Raw genomic sequence first — 14928 nt, forward strand, 5'->3', positions numbered from 1 at the left:
GCTAGCAAAACTGTCCTGTAGCATAATCTCTGATTCTGGAGACCATTTCTCAACGGAGCGAGTCACTGGTACTTCCTGTTTGAGCTTCTGCTTGTAAACAGGAAGCAGGCGTACAGAGTCATGACTTGATTTGCCGAATGGAGGATGAGGGAGGGCCTTGTATTCCAATTGGCTCCTTCATCCCCTCTGCTCCCCCTGTAACTATTCCCTAGGTCGTTGCTGTAATTGAAAATGTGTTCTCGGTCAATTTACCTGGTAAAATGAGGGTTATATAAAATGTAAATAAATAAAAATGGTATGCTTGCTTGTGGGTAGAATAACAGTGGTCTAGGACTTTATCGGCACTAGCGGCGAGGGAGACGTGTTGATGGAAGTTGGTCATCACGTGTCTTAATAACACGGAATTAAAATCGCCGGCAACCAGAAAAGCAGCGTCTGGATGTAAGTTTTCCTGCTTGGTTATCTTGTACAGTTTGTTAAGTGCCAGCTTGTTATTTTTCTTGTCCTGGGGTTGAATGTATAGAACAGTCACTATAATAGCTGAAAACTCACTCGGGAGGTAAGAGTTGGCATTTAACCATCAGGTATTCCGACACTTCCACCACTCTCAAGTCAGCACACCAGTTATTGTTGATGAAGAGGCAAACCTCTCCCCCCCTCTATTTCCTCGACTCCACTGTCGGCACAGTGAATGGAGAATCCATCGAGTTGGACAGCCATGGGGGGTATCTTGTCCGAGAGCCATGTTTCAGAAAAGCAGAGAATATTGCAGTTTCGACAGTCCCATTGGTAGCAAATCTGCGATCGGAGGTCATCCATCTTATTATCAAGTGGCCAGTAGAATGGAGGAAAGAGGTGTCCGGTTCTCCCTTCGCCTTAGTCTTACCAGGATCTCCCCTCTTGCCTCTGTAATGTCAGTGTTTCCACTTGGGTAGCCCAAACATTGGGTTGAAATTACAAAAAGATCCCAGGGAAGATGAGTCGAAGACGGAATTGAGGTAAGTAACTGCCGATCTGATGTTCAAAAGTTCTTGATAGTGGATATATTGAGAAAAAAAGGTAAAATAAACAATAAAAGAATCACAAAATATTAATCCAGTACGGCGCCATCTTTCGGCCAATCAATGTGGAGATGAATAATAAGCAACTGTGTTTTCTGGAAGCAAGTTGTACAGTTGCACAGATGAGTACAGATGAGTACAACTGGATCGATAGCCATGAAACACAGCCCATTGTTTTCCCCAAACACCGCTCTATCGCAAGTCTCACATTGCCATCGATTCCTCATCTCTCTCCATGTCTTTCTTGTTCTCTTTCTTTCTCTCTGTCTCACTTTCTCAGCTTGTGTGAAAACACAAGCGAGTAAACTCCCAATGCCTTCCATTCTTCTTGCTAACGTGCAATCGTTCGAAAATAAGATTGATGACCTACTATTAAGATTATCCTACCAAAGGGACATTAATTAAAAACTGTAACATCTTCTGTTTCACCGAGACGTGGCTGAACGAAGAAACAGACAATATAGAGCTTCCATGCACCGGCAGAACAGAGACACTGCCTCTGGTAAGACGAGGGGTGGGGGTATGTGTATTTTTGTCAATAACAGCTGGTGTGCAATGTCTAATATTAAACACGTCTTGAGGTATTGCTCGCCTGAGGTAGAGAACCTTACGATAAGCTGTCGTCCACACTATCTACAAAGCGAGTTCTCATCTGTATTATTCGTAGCCGTCTATTTACCACCACAAAGCGAAGCTGGCACTAAGACCACTCTCAACCAACTCTATAAGGTCATAAGCAAAGAAGAAAATGCTCACCCTGAAGCGGCTCTCCTAGTGGCCGGGGACTTTAATGCAGGCAAACTTAAATCAGTTTTACTCAATTTTTACATTTACATTTACATTTTACATTTTAGTCATTTAGCAGACGCTCTTATCCAGAGCGACTTACAGTAGAGTGCATACATTTTTATTACATTTTTACATACTGAGACAAGGATATCCCTACCGGCCAAGAGCAGACGCTCTTATCCAGAGCGACTTACAGTAGAGTGCATACATTTTATTACATACATTTTTTTTATTTTTTTTATATATTCTTTTTACATACTGAGACAAGGATATCCCTACCGGCCAAACCCTCCCTAACCCGGACGACGCTATGCCAATTGTGCGTCGCCCCACGGATCTCCCGGTTGCGGCCGGCTGCGACAGAGCCTGGGCGCGAACCCAGCCCAGCCTGGGCGCGAACCCAGAGACTCTGGTGGCGCAGCTAGCACTGCGATGCAGTGCCCTAGACCACTGTGCAACCCGGGAGACCGGGTGGCGCAGCATGTCTACTTGCTATTTGTTTGTTACCTACAGTTGAAGTCGGAAGTTGTTTTTCAACCACTCCACAAATTTATTGTTAACAAACAAGTCGGTTAGGACATCTACTTTGTGCATGACACAAGTAATTTTTCCAACAATTGTTTACAGACAGATTATTTCACTTATAATTCACTGTATCACAATTCCAGTGGGTCAGAAGTTTACATACACTAAGTTGACTGTGCCTTTAAACAGCTTGGAAAATTCCAGAAAATTATGTCATGGCTTTAGAAGCTTCTGATAGGCTAATTGACATCATTTGAGTCAATTGGAGGTGTACCTATGGATGTATTTCAAGGCCTACCTTCAAACTCAGTTTGCTCACTTTGCTTGACATCACGGGAAAATCAAAAGAAATCAGCCAAGACCTTTTTTTTTTTTTTAAATCTCCACAAGTCTGGTTGATCCTTGGGAGCAATTTCCAAACCCCTGAATGTACCACGTTCATCTGTACAAACAATAGTACACAAGTATAAACACCATGGGACCACGCAGCCGTCATACCGCTCAGGAAGGAGACGCATTCTGTCTCCTAGAGATGAACATACTTTGGTGCGAAAAGTGCAAATCAATCCCAGAACAACAGCAAAGGACCTTGTGAAGATGCTGGAGGAATCAGGTACAAAAGTATCTATATCCACAGTAAAACAAGTTCTATATCGACATAACCTGAAAGGCTGCTCAGCAAGGTTGAAGCCACTGCTCCAAAACCGCCATAAAAAAGCCAGACTACGGTTTGCAACTGCTCATGGGGACAAAGATCGTACTTTTTGGAGAAATGTTCTCTGGTCTGATCTGATGAAATAAAAATAGAACTGTTTGGCCATAATGACCATTGTTATGTTTGGAGGAAAAAGGAGAGGCTTGCAACCCGAAGAAGACCATCCCAACCGTGAAGCACGGGGGTGGCAGCATCATGTTGTGGGGGTGCTTTGCTGCAGGAGGGACTGGTGCACTTCACAAAATAGATGACATCATGAGGGAGGAAAATTATGTGGATATATTGAAGCAACATCTCAAGACATCAGTCAGGAAGTTAAAGCTTGGTCGCAAATGGGTCTTCCAAATGGACAATGACCCCAAGCATAATTCCAAAGTTGTGGCAAAATGGCTTAAGGACAACAAAGTCAAGGTATTGGAGTGGCCATCTCAAAGCCCTGACCTCAATCCCATAGAACATTTGTGGGCAGAAATGAAAAAGTGTGTGCGAGCAAGGAGGCCTACAAACCGTACTCAGTTACACCAGCTCTGTCAGCAGGAATGAGCCAAAATTCACCCAACTTATTGTGGGAAGCTTGTGGAAGGCTACCCGAAACGTTTGCCCCAAGTTAAACAAATTAAACGCAATGCTACCAAATACTAATTGAGTGTATGTAAACTACTGACCCACTGGGAATGTGATGAAAGAAATAAAAGCTGAAATAACTATTATTCTGACATTTCACATTCTTAAAATAAAGTGGTGATCCTAACTGACCTAAGACAGGGAATTTTTACTAGGATTAAATGTCAGGAATTGTGAAAAACAGAGTAAATATATTTGGCTATGACTTCAACTGAAAGTTTTCACACCCCTGAGTAAATACTTTGTAGGAGCACCTTTGGCAGCAATTACAGCTGTGAGTCTTTCTGGGTAAATTGCTAAGATTTAACACACCAGGATTGTGCAACATTTGCAACATTCTTCAAACTCTGTCAAATTGATTGTTGATCATTGCTAGACAACCGTTTTTAGGTCTTGCCATAGATTTTCAAGTAGATTTGAGTCAAAACTGTAACTCGGCCACTCAGGAACATTAACTGTGTTCTTGGTAAGCAACTTCAGTGTGGATTTGGCCTTGTGTTTTAGGTTATTGTCCTGCTGAAAGGTGAATTCATCTCCCTGTCTGGTGGGAAGCAGACTGCACCAAATTTTCCTCTAAGATTTTGTCTGTGCTTAGCTCAATTATGTTTCTTTTTTATCCTGAAAAACACTCCAATCCGATAACAGGCATACACATAACATGATGCAGCCACCACTATGCTTGAAAATATGGAGAGTGGTACTCAGTAATTTGTTATATTGGACTTGCCCCAAACATAACACTTTGTATTCAGGACAGAAAGGTAATTGCTTTGCCAAATGTTTTGCAGTATTACTTTATTGCCTTTTTGCAAACAGTATGCATGTTTTGGAATATTTGTATTCTGTACAAGCTTCCTTCTTTTCACTCTGTCAATTAGGTTAATATTGTGGAGTAAATACAATGTTGTTGATCCATCCTCAGTTTTGTCCTATTACAGGCCTTTAAACTCTGTAACTGTTTTAAAGTCACTATTGGCCTCATGGTGAAATCCCTGAGTGATTTCCTTCCTCTCCAGCAACTGAGTTAGGAAGGAATACTGTATCTTTGTAGTGACTGGGTATATTGATACACCATCCAAAGTGTAATGAATAACTAGCTTTTTTTATTTTTACCCATCTACCAATAGGTGCCCTTCTTTGCGAGGCATTGGAAAACCTCCATGGTCTTTGTGGTTGAATCTGTGTTTGAAATTCACTGCTCGACTGAGGGACCTTGCAGTACATATAATTGTATGTGTGGGGTACAAAGATGAGGTAGTCGTTAAAAGATAATGTTAAACACTGTTATTGCACACATAGTGAGTCCATGCAACTTAGTATGTGACTTGTTAAGCACATTTTTACTCCTAAACATATTTACAGTAGGTTTGCCATAACAAAGGGGTTGAATACTTATTGACTCAAGACATTTCAGCTTTTCATTTTTAATTAATTTGGAGAAAAAAACAACATAATTCCACTCTGACATTATGGGGTATTGTGTGTAGGCCAGTGACAAAACATCTCCATGTAATCCATTTTAAAATCAGGCTGTAACCCAACAAAATGTGGAAAAAGTCAAGGGGTGTGAATTGTTTCTGAAGGCACTATCAGCAAAATTGTATTTACATATAACATACGCCAGTTAGCATACATTTTTATTCAAAGCAACTTAGTCATGCGTGCATACATTTTACATATGGGTGGTCCTGGGAATCGAACCCAATACCCTGACGTTACAAGAGCCATGCTCTACCAACTGAGCTACAAAGGACCACAAAGGACATTCTGTGTATGTATTCTTGTTGACTCACAGATGAACAAAAGTGTTTTGATTGATTACTGCTAGTGATAAAGTGGCGTTCGACTAACTAAAATGGTTCCAACAGGGCTTTTGCTCCCTTGCACACAGTGCTTTATATTTGGATGGATTAAGTAACAATTTCAATTTGGTTGTTGGGAGGCTTTCCATCCGTCGTGATAATAGATCGTTCTGCTGAATGGTGGGAAAACAAATTAGTGTGTTCAGCTTGGCTCTCAGTCCGACTCCGCACTCTGTTTTAGTACACTAGTTCCTCTTAAATGGCCTCTGTGGATGTCCACAGCATTGTTTGTGTGATTCATCTAAGGAAAGGTTTAATTTAGTCGTTTGTATTGGGTCAGCCTTTGTTGATCATGTTGAATCTCTTTTGTCTAATTTGTTAAGTAGTGGTGATCTCCTTTGTATGATCGGCAGTGCATTTGTTCAATTCAGTTTAACACCATCCAGTTAAAGTCTGACATTTCAGTTGTCTTTTCTCAGGAGTCTGGCACGATCTAGGCATCCCTCTCTCTCTCTTTTTGGAACAAACATACACCTCCCTATTTCCCCAACCCCCCTGCTGCCTTCCTTCACTTAGGGAATCCTGTTTTAAAAGAAAAATGCTGCATTTCATAGAGCAGAGTTGGACAAATGGGCACGGCGCCAGTCTATATCTAATCTTTTCCCTGTTCTTCTTTTCCCTTCACTGGAGAGCAGACGAGAGCGAAATGTCACGGCTGCCCGAGTGTAGAGGAACAGAGGTGTGTGGCCAAATGCCAAACGCTGCTCTGTCACAGCCTGGACCCTTGTACTGTAGAGGGATGAGAGAGGGAGAGACAGATGAAGGCAATGAGAGAGAGATACAGTAAGAGAGACATAAAAAGAGCGAGTGGATACCGAAAAAGACAGCAACACTGAGGCCCAAAGAGGCACAACGAAGTGAAGACACTTCAATCCACAAGATGGGAATAGAGAGTGTCTGACTGTATAGGGATCACTGTCTTGGGATCATTTCATCTCACATCTCCTCATCCCCCTCTCACAGTAAAGCAATGAGTAAACCTACACCGTACAGTACATCACTGTCCCACTTCCACCACTGTAATGTCAATGGGATTCATGACAGTGGGCCAGATCAAACAAATACAGGATGCGTCCCAAAATGGCACACTATTCCCTATATAGTGCACTACTACTATTATAGTGCACTACTTTTGACCAAAGCCCTATAGTCCCTGGTCAGCACTGGTCAAAAGTAGTGCACTATATAGGGAATAGGGTGCCGTTTGGGATATACGCACAGTGTAGGGAAGAAAGACACGTCAAAGGGGATCTAATAGGATGTCTGTTCAGCTCTCCTCACCTGAGACAAGTGCTCTCTAACCCCATAGAGTCACTGTGCTGGGTGTGTTTTTTATATTGTAGCTCAACCTTTTCTTACTGCTATGAGATCAGCTCTGGTCAGCTTTCAACTCTCTCTCCCATCTGATTCACTTAACATACCGTGCCTTCATCAAAATCCTGATTTAGTTCATACAGTTTGTGTATTGGTCAGAGAGCCACTGTGATATACCAGTTATCTCGTGGTGGGTGGAGATATAGAAGTAAAATCAAATTTCATGGCTGGAATGGAATAAAGGAATGGTATGCGTTTGATACCTTTCCATTCAGTCCATTCCAGCCATTAAAATGAGTTGTCCTCCTATATCTTCACTCACCAGCTACCACTGCAGTAGCCCAAGAACTTTACAAGCTTCATTCCATTCACTGTAGATCTGGTTGGGATTCCAAGTCTGTGTCTGTAGTTGTGATTCCAGTGAGGGTGATTTGTTGCTTTCTTGTGGATGTGTTCAAAATGAAATCAAACTTTATTTGCCACTGTGAAATGTTTACTTACAAGCCCTTAACCAACAGTGTAGTTCAAGAAGAAGAAAATCCTTACCAAGTAGGCTAAAATAAAAATTAAGAATAAAAAGTAACACAATAACAGTAACAATAACGAGGCTACATACAGGGTGCACCGGTACCGAGTCAGCGTATAGGGGTACAGGCTAATTGAGATACTCTGTAAATGTAGGTGGGGGCGAAGTGACTAGGCATACAGTTGAAGTCGGAAGTTTACATACACCTTAGCCAAATACATTGAATCTCAGTTTCACAATTCCCAACATTTAATCCTGATTAAAATTCCTGTTTTAGGTCAGTTAGGATCACCACTTTATATTAAGAATGTGAAATTTCAGAATAATAGTGGAGAGAATGATTTATTTCAGCTTTTATTTCTTTCATCACATTCCCAGTGTGTCAGAAGTTTACATACACTCAATTAATATTTGGTAGCATGCCTTTAAATTGTTTAACTTGCGTCAAACGTTTCGGGTGGCCTTCCACAAGCTTCCCACAATAATTTGGGGGAATTTTGGCCCATTCCTCCGAACATAGCTGGTGTAACTGAGTCAGGTTTGTAGGCCTCCTTGCTCGCACATGCTTTTTCAGTTCTGCCCACATATTTTCTATGGGATTGAGGTCAGGGCTTTGTGATGGCCACTCCAATACCTTGACTTTGTTGTTCTTTTTTACAGATGAACGTCGTACCTTCAGGGGTTTGGAAATTGCTCCCAAGGATGAACCAGACTTGTGGAGGTCTACAATTTTCCTTCTGACGTCTTGGCTGATTTCTTTTGATTTTCCCATGATGTCAAGCAAAGAAGCACAGAGTTTGAAGGTAGGCCTTGAAATAGATCCACAGGTACACCTCCAATTGACTCAAATTATGTCAATTAGCCTATCAGAAGCTTCTAAAGCCATTATATAATTTTCTGGAATTTTCCAAGCTATTTAAAGGCACATTCAACTTAGTGTATGTAAATTTCTGACCCGCTGGAATTGTGATACAGGGAATTATAAGTGAAATAATCTGTCTGTAAACAATTGTTGGAAAAATTACTTGTGTCATGCACAAAGTAGATGTTCTAACCAACTTGCCAAAACTATAGTTTGTTAACAATTAATTTGTGGAGTGGTTGAATTATTATTTTTTTGACTCCAACCTAAGTGTATGTTAACTTCCGACTTCAACTGTATGTAAAGGAGATATTTCTGTATTTCATTTCCAAAACATTCGGAAAAAAATGTTAAAACATGTTTGCATTATGGGGTATTGTGTGTAAATGGGTGAGGAAAAAATATATTTAATCCATTTTGAATTCAGGCTGTAACACAATGTGGAATAAGTCGAGGGGTATGAATACTTTCTGAAGGCACTCTAGTCTCCACTCTGGTTGGTGTTAGTAGTCAACTGCACTGAGACATTGTTGTCCATAATAGTTTGTCTGCACATACAGTGTTCATCAGAGGCGTCAAACCCATATGTCCTGTTAAAAAAAAAGGTATGTTGTTGTTTTTCTGTGTTAACTCTAGCCACATAGCAGTTTTATGAAGTTGGCTTTAGCTTGACCAGATAGGTTCAGAGTAGCTAGTTTGTCTAACTACCTTAGCTGGCATGCCTGCTGGCAATGTTGGTAGACTTTAAAAAAGCAAGCAAAAACTAAATGTACTGAATAAGACTCCTTTCAATCTTTTACCCAGATTTTTGCAGAGAAGCATATTTAGTTTCTTTAAAAAAAGAATCACCAATCAGGAGGATACAGACAGCTCAAGAGGTATGCAGACAGCTTCGGTATGCAGAAAAAGCTGTTTCAGGTGTTCGAAAAATGTGAACCACCTCCCAGCCATCCTCACATACTTTGTGCCTCCTCAGAGTTTTGGGGTGTTTGATGCCCCTGGAGTTCATTATAGGACAGCCTTCGTCTCAGCAGGAGTTGTTTCATCCATAGCTCTGACACTGTGTTATTGTATTGATGCTGGTGCGCTTGGCGTGACCTTTCTCAAGACATTGAATTCAATTAGGCTGAAGCAGCCAGGTGTCATGAAAAGGGCAAATGACTGTCAGTAGCCTTTTCCACCGTGGAGAAAGCTGTCTCTGGGCAGAGCACTTTACCCGAAAAGACCCATGCTGTGTCCCAAATGGAATCCTATTCCCTATTTAGTGCACTACTACTTTAAACCAGAGCCCATGGGGAATCGGGTGCCATTTGGGAAACTAGCTAGCTGTTATAAACACCCCAACACTTTACAACAACACTTTTACAAGGCCTCTGGAGAGTAGAGCCATAAGGCTGGAGAGTAAAGCCATAAGGAAGCTTTTACAAACACAAAGTCATTTGGTGTGCAGAGAGAAAGGGAGAGAGAGAGAGACAGACAGACCGAGACAGTGCTGCCACCATGGTTGGTTGGGATGTTTTTATACAAGCCTGGCAGGGATTGAACTGAGCAAATCCATCATCCCAATGCTAGATGAATACCTCCACACAGTAACCGTACAGACATCCCCTGGTTAATATGACTACAGTTAGAAGGACTTTCATTCCTGTCGGGGGCTGTGGACACTGTGTACAATAATATTCCGAAGTATATTTTAGAATTTAGACATAAATGGATTGAAGGCCCCCTCCAGAGTGAATTACAGAGCTATAATCAACATGCCATTCATTTACAGAGGGATAACAACAGGAATAAACCCACAAGATGACTTACATACTCAATGATGCAGAGTCACATCCCAACAGGGATTTAAAGACACCCCATGTGTCCCAAATGGCAACCTATTCCCTATTTGGTGCACTACTTTTGACCAGGGCCCATAGCATTGTGAAGGTTAATGTATCATTATTTAAAAGTGCCTCTGTTCACAGTTGACTAGTTCGCCCCATAAGCTTCATAACAAATAACAACCATCATTGCTAGCTGTAAGCATCTCTGACTGACCCCATCTTGGTGAATGAGGTGCTACTTCTGTACATGACCAGTGGGTCGTAGCTATGTGTTACCCTGTTAGTGTTACCCTCTTCTTCCATGCTATCCCACTGTCCTAGGGCTCTATTTTCGGCTGGTGGTAAGGAGGCACAAGTGTCAAAAGCACGTTCGTTTGCAATGTCATTGTGTGAAAACTGGTGCACTGGCATTTTCTAGCCCTAACGCCAGGTTCGGCAATTTACTTGTCCAACATCAGCTGAGGTTTGAGGGGTGGCTATATTTGAGGTGTGTCCTTAAAAACATGCGCAAAGGTGACAATTTCATGCAGCCAGAATGTGAAGGCAGATGCACTGTCCCGGCTGTATGACACAGAGGAGCGGCCCATGGATCAGACTCCCATTCTCCCGGCCTCCTGCCTGGTAGCGCCGGTCATGTGGGAGCTGGACGCGGACATTGAGCAGGATTTGTGTACAGAGCCCGCTCCACTCCAGTGTCCCGTCAGGCGTCAGTACGTTCCATCTGCTGTCGTGACCAGTTGACCTATTGGGCCCACACATCACCCTCCTCCGGTCATCCGGGGATTGGTCGGACAGTGCGCTGTCTGACTGGGAAGTACTGGTGGCCCACCTTGGCTAAGGACGTGAGGGTTTATGTTTCCTCCTGCTCGGTGTGCACCCAGCGTAAGGCTTCTAGACACCTGCCCAGAGGTAAGCTACATCCCTTACCCGTTCCACAACGGCCTTGGTCACACCTGTCGGTGGATTTTCTGACGGATCTTCCTCTCTCACAGGGAAACACCACGATCCTGGTCGTTGTGGATCGTTTCTCTAAGTCCTGTCATCTCCTCCCTCTGCCCGGCCTCCCTACGGCCCTACAAACTGCGGAGGCCCTGTTTACACATGTCTTCCGGCACTACGGGGTGCCTGAGGATATAGTGTCTGATCGAGGTCCCCAGTTTACTTCAAGAGTCTGGAGGGCGTTTATGGAACGTCTGGGGGTCTCGATCAGCCTCACCTTGGGTTTCCACCCAGAGAGTAATGGGCAGGTGGAAAGAGTGAACCAGGATGTGGGCAGGTTTCTGCGGCCCTATTGCCAGGAACAGCCGGGGGAGTGGGCGGCGTCCGTGCCCTGGGCAGAGATGGCGCAGAACTCGCTCCGCCACTCCTCCACTAACCTCTCCCCCTTTCAGTGTGTATTGGGGTACCAGCCGGTTCTGGCACCGTGGCATCAGAATCAGACCGAGGCTCCTGCGGTGGACGATTGGTTCAGGCGCGCGGAGGAGACATGGGAAGCCGCCCATGGTCACCTCCAGCAGGCCGCGCTGCACCAAAAGACCAGCGCGGACCGTCACCGCAGTGAGGCCCCGGTGATCGTACCCGGGGGACCGGGTCTGGCTCTCGACCCGAAACCTGCCCCTCCGCCTGCCCTGCCGGAAGCTGGGCCCGCGGTTTGTGGGGCCATTTAAAGTCCTGAGGAGAGTGAACGAGGTATGTTACAGGTTACAGCTTCCCCCCGATTACCATATTAACCCCTCGTTCCGTGGATCTCTCCTCAGGCCGGCGGTGGTTGGTCCGCTCCAGGAGTCTGAGGTGCGGGAGGTTTCTCCGCCCCCTCTGGACATCGAGGGGGCCCCGGCGTACTCCGTCCGTTCCATCCTGGATTCGAGGTGTCGAGCGAGGGACCTTCAGTACCTCGTGGAGTGGGAGGGTTACGGTCCGGAGGAGAGGTGCTGGGTTCCGGTGGCGGATGTGTTGGACCCTGAACTGCTGCGGGAGTTCCACCGTCGCCGGCCGGATCGACCTGCGCCTCGCCCTCCGGGTCGTCCCCGAGGCCGGTGTTGGCGCGCCGCTGGAGTCAGGGTGGGGGGGGGGGGGGGGGGTGGGGTACTGTCACGACTTCCGCCGAAGTCGGCTACTCTCCTTGTTCGGGCTTTCTAGCCATCGCCGCTCCATTTTTCCTTTATCCATTTGTTTTGTCTTGTTCCCTGCACACCTGCTTTTCATTCCCCAATCACACTACATGTATTTATTCCTCTGTTCCCCCTCATGTCTTTGTGTGAGATTGTTTTGTGTTACGTGTCTGTGTTGACACGCTTTACTGGTATGCGTTTATTCTGTGTTTTATCTCACGAGGTATGTTTATTTGTTTGTACATATTATTGTGAATGTTTGCGTGTTTGCACTTTTGCCATATTGGCTGGAGTTTGACGCAGTGGTGTCCGTCTGTTGGTTTCTCCTGCCTCAATAAAGTGTGCGCCTGTTCACAACTCTCTGCTCTCCTGCACCTGACTCCGCTCCCAGTACGCACACCATTAACACAGTGTCCATGGATGAGAGATGTGCATTTTCTGTTGGTGAATCTCGTATTTAGAAACATAAAAAACTTTGGGTTTCCCCCCATTTCGTTTAATTTTATTAAAAACCAAGCATAGCCTGCCCTCCACTTAATCAATGCTGGTTTAGCATAAAGGGGTTTTAAATGGTCTACTGAGAGTGCTTCGAAATAATTTGGAGGTTTTTGCCCTCATGATTATTTACTCCTGTCTGTCCTGTGAGCGCCCCGGTGGCCCTTAAATTAAAATGAGGAAACCCTGGTGTCCATCGAGTCAACTATCAGTTGGGCCTGGGCTTTGATCTGTGGCCCTTCATACTACAACTAACCATCCATCACAATTCACATACCTGCATACTTCATTTCGATTGTTCGAGTAGGCTATCCACACTCTTAGAATTGTTTTCTCCCTTATAGAACCAACAAGGGTTCTATTGCTTGCTTCATATATGGTACCTCAAAAAGTTATATGCAGAACCCTTTTATAGGATTTGAACAGAACCCATGAGGTTCTTCTTCACTGAACCAAAATGGTTCCATATAGAACTCTGTATGGTGCCATTTATTAATTATTTAAAAAACAGTTAAGTTATGGACAAAAGAATACCAGCATAGTTTTTAGAAAGTGTCATTATATGCATAGTTTGGAAATATGCACTGGTAGCCAGAGAGGCATCTTTTTGTTTGAATGACATGCCCAAATGACCATTGTCCCGTCGCGCTCACTTCGGTCATCATGAAGTGCTTTGAGAGGCTGATCATGGCCCACATCAAGGCTGGCATGCCAGGCACACTGGACCCACTCCAATGTGCTTACTGCTCCAACACAACAGATTCATGGAAGATGCAATTTCCATCGCTATTCACACGGCCGTAACACATCTGGACAAGAGGATTACCTATGTGAGAATGCTGTTCATTGACTACAGTTCCACACCACCCTCTGCAAATGGATCCTGGACTTCCTGACGGGCAGACACCTCCTCCACACTGACTCTTAACACAGGGCACCCCAGTCCTCTGCTGTACTCCCTGTTTACCCACGACTGCATGGCTTTGCAAGACACCAACTCCATCATCATGTTTGCTGTCGATACCACGGTTGTAGGCCTGATAACCAACAACGACAAGTCAGCTTATAGGGAGGAAGTGAACTGGCATTGTGGTGTCATGGCAACAACCTCTCCCACAATATCAGCAAAACAAAGGAGTTAATTGTTGACTTCAGGAAGCAGAGGAGGGAACATGCCCTGATCTACATCAATGGGGCTGCAGTCGAGAGAGTGGTGAGTTTTAAGTTCTTCGGCGTCTTCACCGAGGACCATGGACCAACAACACCACCACTCTTGTCAAGAGGGTGCAACAGTGTCTTTACTTCCTAAGGTGGCTGAAGAAATTCGGCACGCCTCTCCCTAAACTACCGCTGCACCATTTAGAGCGTCCTGACCGGTAGCATCTCGGCGTGATACGGAAATGGCTCCATCCACGACCGCAAGGCCCTGCAGCGGGCGGTGAAGATCACTGTAACCATGCTTCCATCCAACCAGGACATCTACTCAAAACAGGGCCTGAGCATGAGGCATCATCAAGGACCCCACACACCCCAGCCATGAGCTGTTCTCTCCTTTACTGTTGGGCAGACCATTCTGGACTAATATTGAGGGTTATAATGTGTTCAGAGCTGACAAACAGGGTCAAGATGGTGGAGTAGCCATTCTTATTAAAGTCCTTTCTCTGTCTCTTTACTGAAATCCATTTTTCTTGCCAAATAACTTTAGCTGCTATCTTTATGCCTTTGTCTGGGGAAAAATGTTTCCATAACTGTTATAGGGGTATATTGTCCTCCCTCAGCTAACCGTTGTGCACTCAAGGAGTTAACTAGTTTGTTGTCTTCTTTTACTAAATCAGAAATTATTATCCTGGGTGACCTAAATTATAATTGGGAATTGCAGGCTTTAGACAATCTAAAAGGCGTGTAATGATCTCAACCTAACTCAGCTGGTGACTAAGCCTACACAGGTCAACCCCAAAGATCCTTCAAAGTTAACTCTGATTGATCTTATTTTACCGAATACACCAAAGAAATATGCTTCTACTGGTGTCTTTGCCCAAGACATTAGTGACCTTTGCCCAGTTGTTTGTGGTAGAGATGTGAGAATACAAAAGTTGAAGCCTTGTATCATCACAAAGAGGAACTTTAAAAACTTCAGTGAACAGGTTTTTTTTCATGATCTTTATTTTAGTGACCTTGACTGTATTTCAGCTATCCCTGAACCTGATTTAGCTTT

The 14928-nt window shown here is 44.2% G+C and overlaps 1 protein-coding gene across 2 annotated transcripts in view; it reads right to left on the reverse strand.

The window, feature by feature from the left end:
• Nucleotides 1–14928, reverse strand: part of whrna (whirlin a) — a 161943-nt gene that overhangs the window by 74295 nt on the left and 72720 nt on the right. The gene's annotated exons all lie outside the window — the stretch shown is intronic.

The sequence above is a fragment of the Salvelinus alpinus genome, chromosome 18 (assembly GCF_045679555.1).
Source record: "Salvelinus alpinus chromosome 18, SLU_Salpinus.1, whole genome shotgun sequence".
In the NCBI taxonomy this organism is placed as follows: domain Eukaryota; kingdom Metazoa; phylum Chordata; class Actinopteri; order Salmoniformes; family Salmonidae; genus Salvelinus; species Salvelinus alpinus.